We start from the raw sequence: 18,819 nt of genomic DNA, 5'->3' as shown, positions 1-18,819 counted from the left end.
AAAGAACATTAAGTATTGCGATCATTAGATTTTCTTCTAGATCTTCGTCTAGCACAGACAAACACATAACAACATTGCAAGATAAAAGAAATAGAGAATGTGATAGAATTACTTATCACAGAAACACAAGCATATTGCCAACAAGAATGTTGCAAAGCAAAATCAATATTTGCATCCTAGATTTCTTTCTATCATAGACACATGGATATTTTCAATAAAAACATTGTATTGTGAAATAAATCTAGCACATGCTAGAATTATTTTTAGCACGAACACATGCATATTTCCAAGAAAAACATTGCAAACCAAAAAAATATCTAACACAAGCTAGATTTCCTTCTAGCACAAACACAAGCATGTTGACATTAAAAATATTGCAAGGCAATGGAAATGTAACACATGCTAGACTTCCTTCTATCGCATAAAAGAAGATTTCCAACAACAACATTGCATTGTAAAGTAAGTCTAGTGCATGCTAAATTTCCTTCTAGCACAAACACAAACACATTGTCAATAAAAACATTGCAATAATAATCCTTCCTAAGCCATCACCATGCTTATGAAAATTGACCTTGCTTTTTAGAGACAATGAGGTTTTAGTCCATACCTACATAGACTGTTGTTACAATATAAAAAATGTTAAACCCTCAAATTATTAGAAGGCCCTTCAAATGGAATATGTGGTCTAAGAATGGGATATGGTACAATCATAAGAATGTTGCCAACAACAACATTTCATTGTGAAAAAAAAAACATTCTATATTACCCTCTATCACAAACACAAGCACATTGCCAATAAAAACATTACAAGGTGAAATAAATATATTGCACGTTAAATTTCATTTTAGTATAAAAACAAAGACATAACAACATTGTAGGGTGAAATAAATCTAGCATGTGCTAGAATTACATTTAACAAAAATACAACATGTTTCCAACGACAATATTGCAAAGAAAATTAAATGTAGCAGATGCTAGATTTATTTCTAGTACAGACACAAGCACATTGCCAATAAAAAAACAAACAAACAAACTCATAACATTGGTAGTTGAAAGAAATCTAACATGTGCTAGATTTACTTCTATCACAAACACAAATATGTTGTCAACAACAACATTACAAGGTAAAAGAAAATCTAGCACATGTTATATTTCCTTATAGCACAAACATAAGTAAATAGCATTATTGTATGGCTAAAGAAACCTAATACATGTTGGATTTACTTCTAGAACAAACATGAGCATATTACCAATAGCATCATTATAAGGCAAAAGGAATCTAGCACCCACAAGATTTTCTTCTAGCACAAACAAAAACGCATTGCGAATAATAACTTTGTAAGGTGAAAGAAATCTAATGTGTGCTATATTTCATTCTATCATAAACACAAGCACATAACAACATTGCAAGGTGTCAGAAATCTAGTATATGCTAGATTTACTTCTATCACAAACACAAGTATATTGTCAACAACAACACTGCAAGAAACCTAGTGCATGCTAAATTTCCTTCTAGCATAGACAGAAACACATTGCAAAATAAAAACAATGCAAGGCATTTGATTTCCTTCTAACACAAATAACTGTATTGTCAAAATTAATATTGCATTGTGAAAAAAATATAACACGTACTAGATTTCCTTCTAGCACAAATTCACAAACATATTGCCAACAACAACATTACTAGATAAAACAAATCTAACACATGCTAGATTTACTCCTATCAAAAACACAAGCACGTTGCAAATAAAAACATTATAAGGTGAAAGAAATATAATGCATAGTATATTTCCTTCTAATGCAAACATAATCACATAACAACATTGTAGGGTGAGAAAAATTTAGTCTACGTTATGTTTACTTCTAAAACAAACATATAAATATTTCCAACGACAACATTACAGGACAAAACAAATCTAGCACAAGCTATATTTCCTTTTAGCGCAAACAAAAACATGTTAGCAATAACAACATTGCAAGGTAAAAGAAAATCTAGCGTGTTAGATTTCCTGTTAGCGCAAACACAAGCACATAGCAACATTATAGAGTGAGAAATCTAGCAAGTGCTAGATTTATGTCCACAACAAATACAAGCACGTTGAAACAACAACATTGTAGAGTATAAGAAATCTAGCCTATGCTAAATTTTCTTCCAACACAAACACAAGCACATTTCAATTTGAAAGAAATCTAGTGCATCTTATATTTCCTTCTAGCACATAACAACATTGTAGGACTAAAGCAGTCTAGTGCATGCTAGATTCATTCTATCACAAAGACAAGCAGATTGCAAGCTGAAGAAAACAAAACACATGCTAGATTCCTTCTAGCACAAGCAACCATATTTCCAACAACATTTCATTATGAAATAAATCTAGTGCATGCAAAATTTCCTTCTAGCCCAAAGTTAAGCACATCGCCAATAACAACATTGCAAGGTGAAAGAAATCTAATGTGTTTTAGATTTCCTTCTAGTATAAACACACGCAGAGACAAACATTGTAAGGTGAAAGAATTCTAGCGCATGCTAGATTTACTTCTAGCACAAACACAACCATGTTGACAACAACAACATTACAGGGCAAGGAAATCTAGTGCATGCTAGATATCTTTCCAACACAAACACAAACAAATTACAGGATGAAAGAAATCTAACTCGTGCTAGATTTCCTTCTAGCACAAACACAAGAACATAACAACATTGTAGGGTTAAAGAAATATAACACACTAAATTTATTCTAGCACAAATTGAAACATATTGCCAATAACAATATTGCAATAAAAGAAATCTAGCATGTCATAAATTTTCTTCTAAGACAATCACATGCAAAATTCCAATAACAACATTGCAAGGTCAAAGAATTTTAGCATATTTCCTTCTAGCACAAACAACCAAATTTCCAACCACAACATTGCATTGTGAAAGAAATCTAGTGCATGTTAAGTTTCCTTCTAGCTCAAACACAAGCACATAAAAACAATGTAAGATGAAAAAAATCTAACATGTGTTATATTTAGTTTTAGAAAAAAGACAAGCCTATTGCCAACAACAATATTATCAAGCAAAAGAAATCTAACACATCCTAGATTTCATTCTATCATCAACACAAGTGTATTGCTAATAACAACATTGTAAGATGAAAGAAATCTAACAAATGTTAGATTTCCTTTAGCACAAATAAGCACATAATAACTTTAACCCTTAGTAGCTCCCACACACATACTTTTATTTGCATGTCTCTTTTTTGACACCTAGCACCCCTCAAGTCATGTCATGGACTTTTTTGAGAAGCCAATGCACTTTTATCATAATTATTATGTTATATGAAACCCGCTCTGTATGCACATTAGGTCTTACCCCCCATACTCTTTTCATGTTATTTGGTCTATAGTGTTAATGCGTTTATTGGTGTGCATGAAATATCATATTTGCAACACCAGATTTTTTAGCCTCAAAACATATAAAAGCATATGCACATCGATACTCTGGTCCCAAAACATATACACATACATGCACTTTGCCTTTAACACCCGTTACCTTTCCCATTTATTATAAGCATTGTAAATTAATTTAAATAATAATGTCTAGGATACTGATTGTTTGATAGCATCCATGGAGGCTGACAAGTGTGCACAAGGGACATGTTGTAAAAATATCAGCTAAGGATGAGGATAAGAGTATGCCTTTGAGTAACTGAACACGGGACAACAAGACCAATGGAAATTTGGCCATGTAGCAAGGAACCAGTTTGTGACTAGGTGCACATAGGATTGTTGGCCACCTGTTGTAACAACAAAAAATTCAAGGAGACAAGGGGGAACAACACACAATTTGGAGCGTCGAGAGGACACGGGAAAGAGAGGAGCAGCGCAGAGGGCGGAGGTAGTGAGCTCCTAAGAGAAATTGAGAATAAACAGCAATGGTAGAGGACACTGTGTCATAAACAGAAGAGGAGATCCTTCGAAGAAGCTTGGGAAAAGTTTGACAGGGGTCTAAATGGTGAACAAACAGCGTCGAGAGCCCTTGACAATGTTGGGGAAAAACGTGTTGTGAAATCTAGAGCATCGAGATTAAGTGATTTCTCTTCTATTGATAACTACTTGTGAATGCTTTTTACTTCTTATATTAGGATCTTCTTTTACTTATGTTATTATAGTGTTATTCTTCATCAAACAGTTACCAATGCATAAACCATAAAGAGACAAGAGACACAGAATATAGGCTATCAAACAGGGCCAAAACCTCTCCCACTTCAGAGGAAAATCCAAACAAATTCTTCTTTCTTATAGAGACTTCAATTGACGAATACAAAACCTAGACCCTTGACCAAGAGCCCTCTAAGACCAATACACAAAGCGTATGAGCTTAACCCTTTGCTTCCTTCAGTCAATGATGGTCAAACTATTAATTCTTCTTTCCTTCTCAGCTACTCCTTAGACTTTGACTTTCTGTTGTACTTGGCTTACTTCATAAACCCTAGCACGTGTGAATAATCAAGATTGTAACCTTAATTTTCTTTGCTTTATGTGGAGGCTACTTCTTTGTCAACTCGGCTTGAGATACACCCTTGCTTCTTCCTTAACTTAACCTTCTAATGTGACTACAATATTTCAGCTTCTTCTGCAACAAGGACAGTCCCTTTTCTTCGCACGTGTGAGATCAAAGTGACCCAAAAACATATCCAAATGATGCCAAAGACTTCGCTCTACTTCTCTCCCTTTTTCACTGATGATTAGGCTTCCTTCTAAGTGAACTTCGCATATCTTTATTTCAGACCGATTTCTTCACCGAAATTTTTCCTTTTAGAATGAGGCTGAGCTGCCTATTTATAGTTGTTTCCCAGTCAATTAGGCTGACTTGAGAGAGGGTGAGTTGACATGTCCTTTTGTGAAGATTATTTATTCAATCTTGTAGCCGACTTGTAGGAGGTGCCTTTGCTTGATCTTGGAGGACCTTCTTATACATGTAAATACTCATACACAATTGTAACATGCCCAAGAAGGGTCCTTCATACATGACATTGACTCAATTTGACTTTTATGACTAGATAACAATACCTAAAGATTCACAATGGGAACCTTAACTAAAATAAAATCCCTTGATCATAAAACCCATTATTCAAGTACTTACATAGATAATTTTATTTTCTTCTTTTCATAAAATCACAATTACACATATCATTATGAAGACATAACCTAGTTACACTTTTCAACAAAGCTGACTGAACATCACACAAGTTGGAGTGTCAAGAGGATGCAGATAACCTGGGAGGGCATTTGAAAGTTTAGTTGAGTAGACAATTCAAGCATCCCTAGTGTGAGTAAAGAGTACGAGCTGGAGTGAATAGTGACGAGGAATTCTAGCATCGTTGGAGGGAGCTACACTATGAGAGTGCATTCCCAGAGATCTGCCTTGATGCAGTGGTTGAACGAAGTCAAAAAACACAAAGTAGAAGAAGAAAGGAGTTGAGCACGATAGCTCATAAGAAGCTAATAAATAAGTTTCCTTGTTACACCATTGACATCTTTGAATGTCCTTGTGCACAATCTGATTTTCGTGTCTCAACTAATGGGTGGAGGTAGTTGGACATCTAGAACCCATGTTTCAACTGGCGGATTTGGCTTTAATCCTTTGAGCAAATCCCTCACTCATGCTCTGGAATCTGGCTCAAGGGTGATTGGGCAAGAAAGACCATAATGTAGCCCAATCTAAGGTTGGGTGGAGAGCTGGAGTCTCAGACTCAGTTGTCGATCCATACTCCAAGATAAGTATCTATCCCATTTAGCATATGCCATGAAATTTCATGTTATATAACCTATTGTTATGATCACTAAATGCTTGAGCATGGTTTACTCGTGTTGGATTAAATTTAAGGTGATGGTTCATAGACCACTGATAATAGTATGATGGGTTCGATGTATAACGCTGACTTACTAACTTGCCTAGAAATTGTGAAACACCCCATATGGAAGGTTATTAGTGTTATGGTTGGATCACATAAAGTAGACTCATGGTAGTAGAATCATAACATGTATATACATTATTAATCTCTACTCTATAGCAAGGATGATCATGTACTCATGGGCTTGGAATCCCTGCACAATAGTTACAACTTACAACCCTGTGAGCTTAAACTTTGAAATATGCATATACATTGATATGTGTGCAATTAAGGTGAACAAACTGTACTCCTTTCAATACCAGGGTAGTGACCATATCCCATAACTTGCAATGACTACCATGCTGAATTAGTTATAGGAAAATATATGTGTTTTCCCAATTAGACCTAGGCACATATGGCATGATGATGAGAGTCATGGGATATTATTGTCTAGCCACCGTAGTCGCTTTTATGTTAAGTGATTTGGAGTATTAAGAATCCTCCATTCATTATTTAAATCATGGAAATGATACTAGTAGATCTGAGTGAGATTCCGTAAATTAGACCTACTTATCCAACTAACCTTGCTATTATTTATTCTCAAGCACCTGAGGATGTACTTCCTAACGGATAGAAATAATACCTTGTGAATTTTTGAAAGGCAGTCTCCCAGACAGGCCTGTTTCTACTTATGTTTTGGAGAACACATATCATCTGATTGTTCTAAACATCAAAACCCAATAGACAAACTCATTCCTATACCTCCTCAATATTTCTCCATTCCAACTAGGCTGAATGATCCTCAATTCAGAGGAAAAGTAGCAGTCTTCTCTTCATGAAATCTCAAAACAACTCCGAGGGCTAACCCACCTTCATTGGATGAACGAAAGGTATTAGCACATCTATTTAGGGTGCATCTTGATGTGAATTTGTGGCTTCTTCAGCACAGGCGTACACCACGGTGATGATTTGGTTCTGCGCTTGTGTGGAGGTGAGACATGGCATTTTATGAACAATGCTGCTCAGTGTTCCTGGAACAGAGTTTAGATTGTTATCATCCTTGCTGGCATGTGAAGGTTTGTCAGACCTTGTATATTCTCATCATGTAGATGTATTGATTAAGTTAGTGAAATTGGCACCTCCCCATTGACATCTCTTCATTACCAAATTGCCAAATGTTATAAAAAAGGTTGACCAAGGCTGCAGTGTGTGAACTCCAGTGTTTTTGCTGAGGCAGAAGCCATGCTTCTTTCAAGTCAAATGTCTAGTGCTACAATTCTCAGGGTACTTCAGGACTTGATCTCTCTTGCTTCCTCTCTTAACAAGGCAAAGGATTATTAGTTACTACCTTGTAGAGATCATGATGAAAGTGTTATTATAATCAGGAGTCTTAAATTAGCCGCTAAACTTCTATGGTAACAACTGGGTCTCTGCATCAGTAAGATAGAAAAACTGGTCATCTTCATTGTCTATTGTACCTGTGTCTTCTGGTGCTAATGGAGTTTTACTCCCTTTACCACCAGGAACACAGAATATCTTTCCATATATTGACATATTTTTGTAATATGTGTAAAGTTGCAACCTCATCAAATGACACCTACACAGCTAGAATACACCAGTGCTACCTCTAGTGAGATAAAATCAGCTGCAAGTTCATCTGATTCCTTAGTGCTCAAGATCCTGGCCCATTGATTACACATAATTGAAGGGAATATACTTCACTTTGACAAGTGAAACAACCAGTAAAATCAAGGCAGCAATATCAAGATGAGTCCACACATGCTATATTATTAGATTCACATGGTAAACTGATATCTTGTTTCCTATTCAGATTGCTGGGGCTACCTTTAGATTCTTTCTTTTTTATTGTACAGACTTTAAACTAAACACATACCCAACCCATTTCCTTGTAAGCATTACTAAGCATAGGATGATAATATGGGGCATTTTCCTGGATCGGATTCCAGCTTAGCTATTGCCTCTGCTTTTGGGCATATGGAAAGTTAAGTGCATTCTAGGGGAATTTGATTTCTTGTTTCTTTGTGTCAAGATATCTACAAATGTCCTTGCTGACACTGTGACATCAATGTAAGAGAAGTCCTTATAATGAAATGGGTATTGATCCTAGGAGTTTATTCGTGTGCAATCTCACACTTTCAAAGCTTGCATATGTGCTAGAAATCATTGACAAGTACCTAGACTTGGAAGAAAACTCAAAGTTGCTATGTAGCGACCTAACCCAATTCCAATTCAAGAGGTACAAAACTTAATCAATAATAGCACTTGAAGGGTTATGCTGCTACTGAGCTCCATTCCATAGAAACAGAGATCTCAACGAGTTAAAACTCAATCCATGGACCATTGAAGAGTTAGATCTAGCATTGAGTATTGCAATGAGAATATATTAAATACACCAATCTTATCTATGCATTCATAAGCAACATCAGACAAACACCTTTGGAATCTATCCCTTAGTTTTTACTAGAGATGCATGAAGCATCATTATATAAACAGAATGCAATCTTTTGGGAAGTCCATTCAAATGTGGAATCCAAGTTAAGCATTGATATTAGACCTTGCATGCAGATTTCATGGATTGTTGTAGTAGTGTCATAAAAATGGACTAGGTCAGTTATATCATATATGTCAAAGATAGTCTAACTCAGAGTATGAAACTGCGATCTAATCTATAAACCTGACTAAATGGTCCAAACCTAAAACTATGACCCTTCTTTGCAAATTGCATATGCTACCAATTAACCATACTTAAAAGGTTTTAAATTCAATACGAGAATAATCTTATGGAGTAGCTGTTGTGTTTGGAAAGTCACCACAGAACAAAGGCCAGTGGGTTAATCTCCTGAAATAAGGTGCTAACATAGCCTTCCGAGAGGCACATTTTGCATCAGGAGGTTTGGAAAGTCACCACAGAACAAAGGCCAGTGGGTTAATCTCCTGAAACAAGGTGTTAACATAGTCTTCCGAGAGGCACATTCTGCATCAGGAGGTTTGGAAAGTCACCACAGAACAAAGGCCAGTGGGTTAATCTCCTGAAACAAGGTGTTAACATAGTCTTCTAAGAGGCACATTTTGCATCAAGAGAAACCCTAGACTGTTCTCTTTTTATGAGGAAGCAAAAACATGACAAATGTTTGGTTAGGTAGGAATACAACTTGTCAATTTGGTCTAGCTTGAGTGATTAAAAGAGAAGTTTGTTAGGCTCTCTACCATTTTATGGATTGATATAGTGATGAGACAAAAGAGGCCCCCCCTTGAGACTTAACTAGGTCATTCATAACAGTTGTGGTGTTGGTGCCTTAACTTAGCCAGAAAATGCCAAAACTCTATTGATGCACAAAATTTATTACTGAATCGACCTCAGAATATTCCATAGTCACTGAATATGACATGCATGTCTGTGCCAAGGAGGCCCTAAACTTTTGAACAATGGAACCTTACATTGGTATCATCAACCTACATGGGGAGAAACAAAAGATTTTAATAAGATGCCAGCAAAACCTAGACACTATTGTGTGAGATTATTGCTTGGTAACTGCAAATTGCACAACGATGTCTGTGGTTGAGCCAGCAAGAAGTGATCCCTTTAGGTGGATCTTACCAATAAAATATACGTAGCGGTCTCCGATTTCTAGGGTCTGTGAACCACATAGACATAAACCAAATGAAAAATAAATAAATTTACAACAACAACAAAAAATCATAGGTCTAACCAGAATATATATATATATACACGTCCCATTTCAATGGTGTACATGCCCAAAACTCATGTCCATCTGTCCCAATGTTAGTGTCATGTGTGACTTAGATTGAGCATAAACAAATATATGTGAGAAAGAAAAAGCATTTACTATGGAAGCCAAGTTAAGCATTGATATTAGGCCTTGCATGCACATTTCATGGATTGCTGTAGTAGTGACATAAACATGGACTAGGTCAGTTATATCACATATGTCAAAAGATAGTCTAACTTGAAGTATGAAACTGCCATCTAAGCTTTAAAGTTGACTAAATGGTTCAAACCTGAAACTGTGACCCTTCCTTGCAAATTGTACGTGCTAACCAATTAATCATAGTTAAAAGGTTTTAGATTCAATACATGAGTAATCTTATGGAGGAGCTGTTGGGTTTGGAAAGTCACCATAGAGCAAAGGCCAGTGAGTTAATCTCCTGAAACAAGGTGTTAACATAGTCTTCTAAGAGGCACATTTTGCATCAAGAGAAACCCTAGAATGATCTCTTTTTATGAGGAAGCAAAAACATGACAAATTTTTGGTTAGGTAGGAATACAGCTTGTCAATTTGGTCTATCTTGAGTGATTAAAAGAGAAGGTTGTTAGGCTCTCTACCATTTTATGGTTTGATATAGTGATGAGACAAAAGAGGCTCCCCCTTGAGACTTAACTAGGTCATTCATAACAGTTGTGGTGTTGGTGCCTTAACTTAGCCAGAAAATGCCAAAACTCTATTGATGCACAAAATTTATTACTGAATCGACCTCAGAATATGCCATAGTCACTGAATATGACATGCATTTCTGTGCCAAGGAGGCCCTAAACTTTTGAACAATGGAACCTTACATTGGTATCATCAACCTACATGGGGAGAAACAAAAGATTTCAATAAGAAGCCAGCAAAACCTAGACACTATTGTGTGAGATTATTGCTTGGTAACTGCAAATTGCACAACGATGTCTGTGGTTGAGCCAGCAAGAAGTCATCCCTTTAGGTGGATCTTACCAATAAAATATACGTAGCAGTCTTTGATTTCTAGGGTCTGTGAACCACATAGACATAAACCAAATGAAAAATAAATAAATTTACAGCAACAACAAAAAATCATAGGTCTAACCAGAATATATATATATATATATATATATATATATATATATATATATATATATATATATATATATATATATACACGTCCCATTTCAATGGTGTACATGCCCAAAACTCATGTCCGTCTGTCCCAGTGTTAGTGTCATGTGTGACTTAGATTGAGCATAAACAAATATATGTGAGAAAGAAAAAGCATTTACTATGGAAGCCAAGTTAAGCATTGATATTAGGCCTTGCATGCACATTTCATGGATTGCTGTAGTAGTGACATAAAAATGGACTAGGTCAGTTATATCACATATGTCAAAAGATAGTCTAACTTGAAGTATGAAACTGCCATCTAAGCTTTAAACTTGACTAAATGGTTCAAACCTGAAACTGTGACCCTTCCTTGCAAATTGCACGTGCTAACCAATTAATCATAGTTAAAAGGTTTTAGATTCAATACATGAGTAATCTTATGGAGGAGCTGTTGGGTTTGGAAAGTCACCACAGAACAAAGGCCAGTGGGTTAATCTCCTGAAACAAGGTGTTAACATAGTCTTCTGAGAGGCACATTTTGCATCAGGAGAAACCCTAGACTGATCTCTTTTTATGAGGAAGCAAAAACATGACAAATGTTTGGTTAGGTAGGAATACAGCTTGTCAATTTGGTCTAGCTTGAGTGATTAAAAGAGAAGGTTGTTAGGCTCTCCACCATTTCATGGATTGATATAGTGATGAGACAAAAGAGGCTCCCCCTTGAGACTTGACTAGGTCATTCATAATAGTTGTGGTGTTGGTGCTTTAGCGTAGCCTGAAAATGCCAAAACTCTATTGATGCACAAAATTTATTACTGAATTGATCTCAGAGTATGCCATAGTCACTGAATATGACATGCATGGCTGCACCAAGGAGGCCCTAAACTTTTGAACAATGGAACCTTACATTGGTATGGTCAACCTACATGGGGAGAAATAAAAGATTTTAATAAGATGTCAGCAAAACCTGGACACTGTTGTGTGAGATTATTGCTTGGTACCTGCAGATTGCATAACGACCTTTGTGGTTGAGCCAGCAAGAAGTGATCTCTTCAGGTGTATCTTCCCAATACAAATATTCTGTGGACATAGCGGTCACCGATCTTTGGGGTCTGTGAACCACATAGACATAAACCAAATGAAAAATAAATAAATAAAAAATACTTCATAGGTCTAACCAAAATATATATATATATATATATATATATATATATATATATATATATATATATATATATATATATATATATACACACATGTCCCATTTGAATGGTCTACATGCCCAAAACTCATGTCCGTCTATCCTAGTGTTAGTGTCATGTGTGACTTAGATTGAGCATAAACAAATACATGTGAGAAAGCAAAAGCACAACTACTAATGGAAGAGGAAATACAGGGGACATAAAAAAAAGGTACAAAAATTTATATTTTACTAATTAACTAATTCAATTGAATTACTTCTTGTGCCCCACAATGATTGATTGAGACACTTAGTATTTGGGAACCTTTGTATATTATCCCTAAAACTGCATTGGTTCATTTTATTGCAGTAGTGATAGTTCATTGGTTGGCTAGGGCACAATGATTGGTGTTATTTTCTAAAATTCAGTCATAAGCTGATGTCTTTCAATATTCCGTGTCACCCAATTCACCAAATTGAGATGAATGCTTCTCATGGAGCGTTGGGTCCCACTCTTTAGGTGATAAGAATTTATTCTTATGTAAGCAATTCTCTACATGTAAGGCTACGTGGGCTAGAAAGATAGCAAGAAAGTTTCATACCATCATATTTGTCATTTACTATCATTACCTTGACATCTTCTCATCCTTCCTGATAAATATGATGACATCATCTTCCCAGCCTTGCTGTAAACATTATAATATCATCTTCTTATCCTTGCTGGAATTTACTTTGGCCAACTTGAGGTGTATTTTTTCAATGGCTTGTTTTTCTAGTTTATTTCAAAATTTTGGAGACTTTCTTCATCCATTTCAAACAGTTCTAAAATATCCAGTTAATTCCTCTCAATGATATCAAAATCAAAAACAATCATTGAACTAACAGACAACAGAAATCAAAACTAAACAAAAACCGAAAACAGAATTGGGCCACAAAACCAATCAACCAAAAAAAGATAAAATATTCAACTTTTGGAAAAATTACAAATTCATGTGCATCCATATGAATCCAAGCCATCATACACAAATATGAAAAGTTTTTCATGTATGTAGCAAGAAAGGGTGCATATAACCAAAAAACCACCAAGTACAATCCATATCTGAACCAAAATACATCAACAAAGATGTTCTCAAACTCTCCAAATCAACCCAAGATACTCAGCTCAAAATTTCCAAATTGCTGCAATGAATTGTGAGTCAAATGGAGGGTGGGGAGCTCTTTAAATAGCATTAGGGTGGGCCTCAGGTTAGGTTTTCATGTTCAACCATTTTATATTTTATCGAATTTTTTTTAAATATTCAAGTCATCCCCATCACCAGCTATATGACTTTGACAGAATAGAGTTGGACGGCTCTGTACAGAACCAATCAGTTTTGATATTTATCACCAATTCCAGTATGGAACCAGCCATTTCCAGTGTGGAACATTCAACAGAACCAATACAGACCCCTAACCGATTGGTTTAGGCTAGTTTAACCAAAAATAATCTAGTTCTGATAACATTGATTTCTCTGGCTAATGATTTTGTGTCTGGCTTCTGTCAGCATAACTTAGAACTTTTCATTTCCAAACTTTCAATACTAGGTCTAAGAATTTAGAAAAAGACTTTTTTACTGTTTGTAAGATTGAAATAGTCCATGCATCTAAATCCATGCACATGTGCATGGAGAAATTGAAACTACAATTTTAAGTTTGTAGGACATTTCAACTAGCAATTCATGTCGCAAGGGTGTTGTTATAGGTTTAAAGATTTCAAAAAAGATAAAAGTTATGTTACATAATCATAGCTTTGGTTTAGAGCACCTGAAACAATCACAAAATATTTTATGATAGTTTTGCGGCATTTGGGGGTGCTCACGGTTAGAGTACTCGCTCTACAGGGGTTTTTTCTTTCCACAGTTTGCGGCTTGAGTGACATTGGTTACACTTGAAGGGGGTAGTTTACAAACCACTATTTTTTGGTTTACCTCCTGTCTTCATACTCTAACTACAGTTTCCACATTGCAACCAAGGGTGGACTTCTGAGGTCACGAGTTTTCTGCTGAAAGCTTACGGGACTATGGGTCAGTTTGGCAGGAGCATTAAAATAAACCCTTGTCTTTTTTGTGTCAAAGCAAAATCCGTTTTTTGCAAGAGGGTTTGAAGCAGAGCACAAGGGCGTTTTGCCAAGAACGGCGGTCTTGGGAAAGTGTAAGCCCAACAGGAATGGCGCGCTATTTTCTTGGGCAGCTGGCTCTCGGATGGATGAACAACTACTTGACTACACTTCTGACTCCCTTGCTGTTGAGGATATTTGGGTCAATTTCTCCTGACCGGCTCCAACATTAACTATGCCGGTGATAGCCAATTTACCGGTCACAGGGGTGGAGGCAGTTATAACTCAAATGGAAGATATGGCGGTCTCTCCACAGACCCTAGAATCGACTCCACCCCCGACAGTTACAGAAGGAATATTCATCCCGGAAGAAGGCTCGGAGTTACCCTTCCTACCCATTCCTTCCCCGTCGGACCTGAACATATGGTCGTCGGCCTTCCCGGCAGTAACAATTACCCAAGGTGGTGCGAGTGTTTCAGGAGAAGGACCGAGTAACTTGGGTCAAACAGCACAAGGATTGCTGCCTGAACAAGTAGGAATCCTTAGGACTGCCCCCTTCTATACAACATTCCAACCAATCAGCTCAGCCCCTCCTTCAGGCAACTTCATTGGCATTCCCGGACTGGACCATGCTTCGGAAGGAAATCATTCTAATTCAGAAGATATTGGCCTTGAGGAAGGAGAGAAAGCAGCTAAAGTGCGGCCAAAACATCCAAAAAATCAAGGAATTCAAAAATCAGAGAAAGGGACAGGCGATTAATATTCGAAGAAGGAATCTCTATGGCTCAAGCGGCCCTCACGGAGAGCACAGTGTTAGTTGGAAGAGTGAGAGGCCGAAATTACTCCCCGATATGCCTTCAAAAGTGGACAGTGGAAATTTGGGGGAATCTCCTCATACAGCTCCCAGGTATCCTCTCGCTTTCCAGGGGTTGGTTTGCTCTGATTTTCGCTCATCCGGACCAGGTAAACTGGGTCCTCACGCGGTACTGGCACATCGAGATGACACCAGTTCTATTGAAGCGATGGTCGCCAATGTTTGACCTAGAAAAGGAAAATCATGGAGCGAGGCCAATCTGGGTCCAATTGCCTGCTCTCCCGTTACAATTTTTGGGGGAAGAAATCTTCAAGGTAGTAGAAGATGATTTGGGTGTTTATCTAGATCATGATAGAATCTACCAAGACACAAGATGCCTAGCATTAGCACGTATTCTAGTGCATCTAGATACCAGAGAAGGTCTGGTAGAGAGCTACCTGCTTTAGATGGGCGACATCACTCGGAGGAAAATTCTAGATTACGAAGGCATTCCCTTCTGTTGCCGCAAATGTCAGGAAGTGGGGCATTTATACAAAGACTGTCCAAGAATTTTAGGGAAGAATCAGATCCCAGCCAAATTGTTGGTCTCAGCCTCCACTCAAACTCTGGATTCAGATTTCGATTCTCAACTGGACCTCCAAGAAAGTACTCTGCCCTCTAGTTTGACTCCACAGTAGGCCGTAGCTCACCATTTCGAAAGGGCATCGGATCAACCCCCTGAAAAGTCCAGATCCCAGGACACGGCTTTTGCGGGTACTCCCTTCTCCACTCTTCCTCTTTTTTCTCATTCTATTGAAGGTTCAGTAAATTTATCATCTTCTTTGAACTGTGTCGTCTCTCAAGCTGAAGTTAATAAGTTATGTTCATCGGTTTGTCCTATTCCCGCTGTGCCTCCCTCACTGTCCTCCCCCATTCCCCAACCCTCTGTGGATAGGACCACCTGCCCGCTCGATGATCGCCCACTATCAAGTGGGCCTCACTGATATTTCCTTAGATCCCTTCTTGTTGCTCCCTCTTTGATCTTAGGCCTGGACCTTGACCCCCCTCCTTCAATTACTCTCAAGCCTCCGAGAAGCCGTCAATCAAAAATTTCTAAGGCTATTAAAAGGGCTAGTGCTGAAGTAGCCTCCGGGGTCCAATCCCCAATCGACTGGGTTCTTAGAGCAAAGAGCAACCCTCACTCCTCTCCCCCATGATCTGTCTTTCCTTTAATTGTAGGGGTCTAGCCAACCCTGACAAAAAGCTGGCTCTCAAGAGGCTCTATCTGTCTGAAAAGCTGGATGCTATTTTCCTTCAAGAAACTCTGGGGGAAGGTCACCAAATAAATAAGCTTCTCTTAAGTTTTCTCCCAACCTGGGATTTTCATTTTTTGGATGTGAAGGGTCGCTCTGGTGGCTGCGCCTTGGGGTTTAACACTCGTTCTACAAAAATACTCAATTTTTGGGGTGGAAAAGGTTATCTTGGTGTAGATATCTGGTCTATGGAGCTCGGAAGACCATTTAGGATCATCAACATCTATGGCCCTTGCCAGAACAGAGAATTCTTTTGGAACAAAATCATGGAGGCTAATTTTATGAATCAAGATAATATCATTATTGGTGGAGATTTAAATCTCTTCCTCGGATCAGCGGAATCCTAGGGTTTCAGGGGTCAAAGTGATCATCTCACAGCATTTTTTGAAAACTTGTTGGATGCTCACGAATTTCTAAATATTGACCCTGTTAAACTCAAGCCAACTTGGAGGAATCGCAGATTGGGGGTAGATGCCCTTGCTAGAAGATTGGACGGATTCTTGATCAAAGACCCTCTTATGGCAAGTTTAATTCTCTTTCGTCAATGGGTGGGGAGTGGTGGGATCTATAATCACTCTCCTATATTTCTGGAGCTCAAGGGTAATCTTTCTAAACCCTCTTCACCTTTTAAATTTAACTACTCCTGGTTGCTGGAGCCGCGTTTCAGGAACTTGGTCTCGGCCACTTGGATCCATTGCTCCCATAATGAAACCTCCTCCCCAGGGGAGCTCTTTGCAAAAAATCTAGCAGTTCTAAAAGGAAAAACAATAACCTAGGCCAAATTAAAACAAAGAAAAGAAGATGAAGATCTTCAAAGAATTGAAAAGGCTCTACTAGCCTTCGAAGAATCAACTCCCACAAGATCAAACTCGGTAGAACAAAAGTTGCAACTGATTCAGCTGGAAACTGACAGAATAAAGCTTCTTCGCTTAAAAGAAGAAACCTGGAGGCTCAAGAGCAGAGCAATCTGGCTCAAAGCAGGTGATGAAAATTCAAAGTTCTTTCAACAATATGCAAGGGGTCGGAAAGCCATTAACTCAATCTAGGAATTACAAGACTCGGAAGGAAGGAAAGCGGGCAATTTTGAACAACTGGCTGACATGGGGATTAGACATTACTCTAATATCTACAAAGCCCCCATTGGAATAACCCTTCCAAGCATCATTCACACTGCTGAAGCTCTGCCCAGATTCATCGAGCCGGAGGAAATTGAAGAACTAAACTCTCAAATTACTAGAGAAGAGCTTGAAGCTGTGCTGAAGTGCTTTCATAAGGATAAGAGCCCGGGTCTTGATGGGTGGCTAGTTGAATTCTTCAGTTCCTTTTTAGATTTAATTGGAGATGATCTCATCCAAACCATTGAAGAAAGCTGAAAGTCTGGCAGAATTTTGGAGGCCTTCAACTCGACTTTCCTAGCCCTTATACCCAAATCTGATAACCCTTCCTCTTTTGAAGATTACAGACCCATATCCCTCTGCAATAGCATTTACAAAATCATATCCAAAACAATAGCCCTCCGTATTAAACCCTTTCTCTCCTGAATGATATCCAAGGAACAATTTTCCTTTCTCAGCCATCGCCAAATCCATGAAGCAATTGGTACTGCTTAGGAAGCTCTCCACTCGATTAAGAAGCTCCATAAAAAGTCTGTCATCCTAAAAATTGATCTTTCCAAAGCCTTTGATCGTACCTGTTGGTCCTACCTCAGGATAACTCTCACTCACATTGGTTTCCCCTTTGCTTTCATCAATTGGATCATGGGTTGTCTTACTTCAGTCTCCTTTAGTATTCTCATCAATGGAGCGCCTTTGTGTTTCTTTCATGCGGAATGAGGCCTTAGGCAGGGATGTCCTCTCTCCCCACTGCTCTTTCTCCTCATCATGGAAGGCTTCAGCAGACGGATAACAAAAGGCAGAGAGGAAGGCTCTTTGGTTGGAGTCAGGCTCTCAAATATGTCCTCTATAACCCATCTTTTATTTGTTAATGATGTTTTGATTTTTTTAAATGGATCTTTTCAAGACTCATATGCTTTCAAGGCTATTCTAGATCTTTTTGTATAGCTACAGGCATGTAGCCAAATATTTCAAAATCAACTATTATCATAGTTTCCTGCCAATTGAATGAAGTAAGATTAGCTAGCCAATTTTTTGAATATGAACGTCAAGATCTGGATGCTGGTCTTAAATATTTGGGTTTCAGATTGAAACCAAATGGTTATCGCATAGCATATTGTGTTGGAAATAATACTGAGAGGGGGGGGTGAATCAGTATTATTAACTCAATAAAACTTTTTCATTTCCAAACTCTGATTCATATATGCTGCTTCAGTTCAATAAACTTATGATTCCGTTAATTGATCTTCAATGAGTGCATTAGAACATTGTCAACCATATTAACAGAAAACAGGTGCAATAAAATAGAACAGATCATCACACACAAACCATACACATGAACACCATCATATAAGGTGGAAACCCAATGCGGGAGAAAACCACCTGCTGCAAGTCATCTCAATCTTAATAAGAAAATCCTTTTACAATATTTCTGCACTGGTGCAGTCTTATACCAGTACGCAGGCTTCTACCTGCAGAGAGCCAGAACTCCCATAGATCTTGTACTAGCCGATCCATTTACTAGTACGCAGGCTGCTACCTGCTACAATGCTCTTGTACTAGC

At 37.8% G+C, this 18,819-nt stretch overlaps 1 long non-coding RNA gene across 2 annotated transcripts in view; it reads right to left on the bottom strand.

Annotated features, from left to right (window-relative positions):
- Positions 1 to 11,106: 11,106 nt before the first annotated feature.
- The window catches only part of LOC149208905 (uncharacterized), a 30,395-nt gene continuing 22,682 nt past the window's right edge, over positions 11,107 to 18,819 (bottom strand). The window contains exons 2-3 of one of the 2 annotated variants that reach the window (XR_016252167.1): positions 11,764 to 11,874; positions 11,107 to 11,684 (exon numbers count right to left, since the gene is read on the bottom strand). This is a non-coding gene — a long non-coding RNA (uncharacterized LOC149208905). Of the gene's footprint in view, positions 11,875 to 18,819 lie in introns of both variants that reach the window. The other variant, XR_016252166.1, reaches the window with a different exon arrangement.

This window comes from Pinus tabuliformis, chromosome 1_2 (genome assembly GCF_031772625.1).
Source record: "Pinus tabuliformis cultivar Carrire ecotype Pingquan chromosome 1_2, CPIR1, whole genome shotgun sequence".
NCBI lineage: Eukaryota > Viridiplantae > Streptophyta > Pinopsida > Pinales > Pinaceae > Pinus > Pinus tabuliformis.
This window is presented reverse-complemented; position numbering and strand designations above follow the sequence as displayed.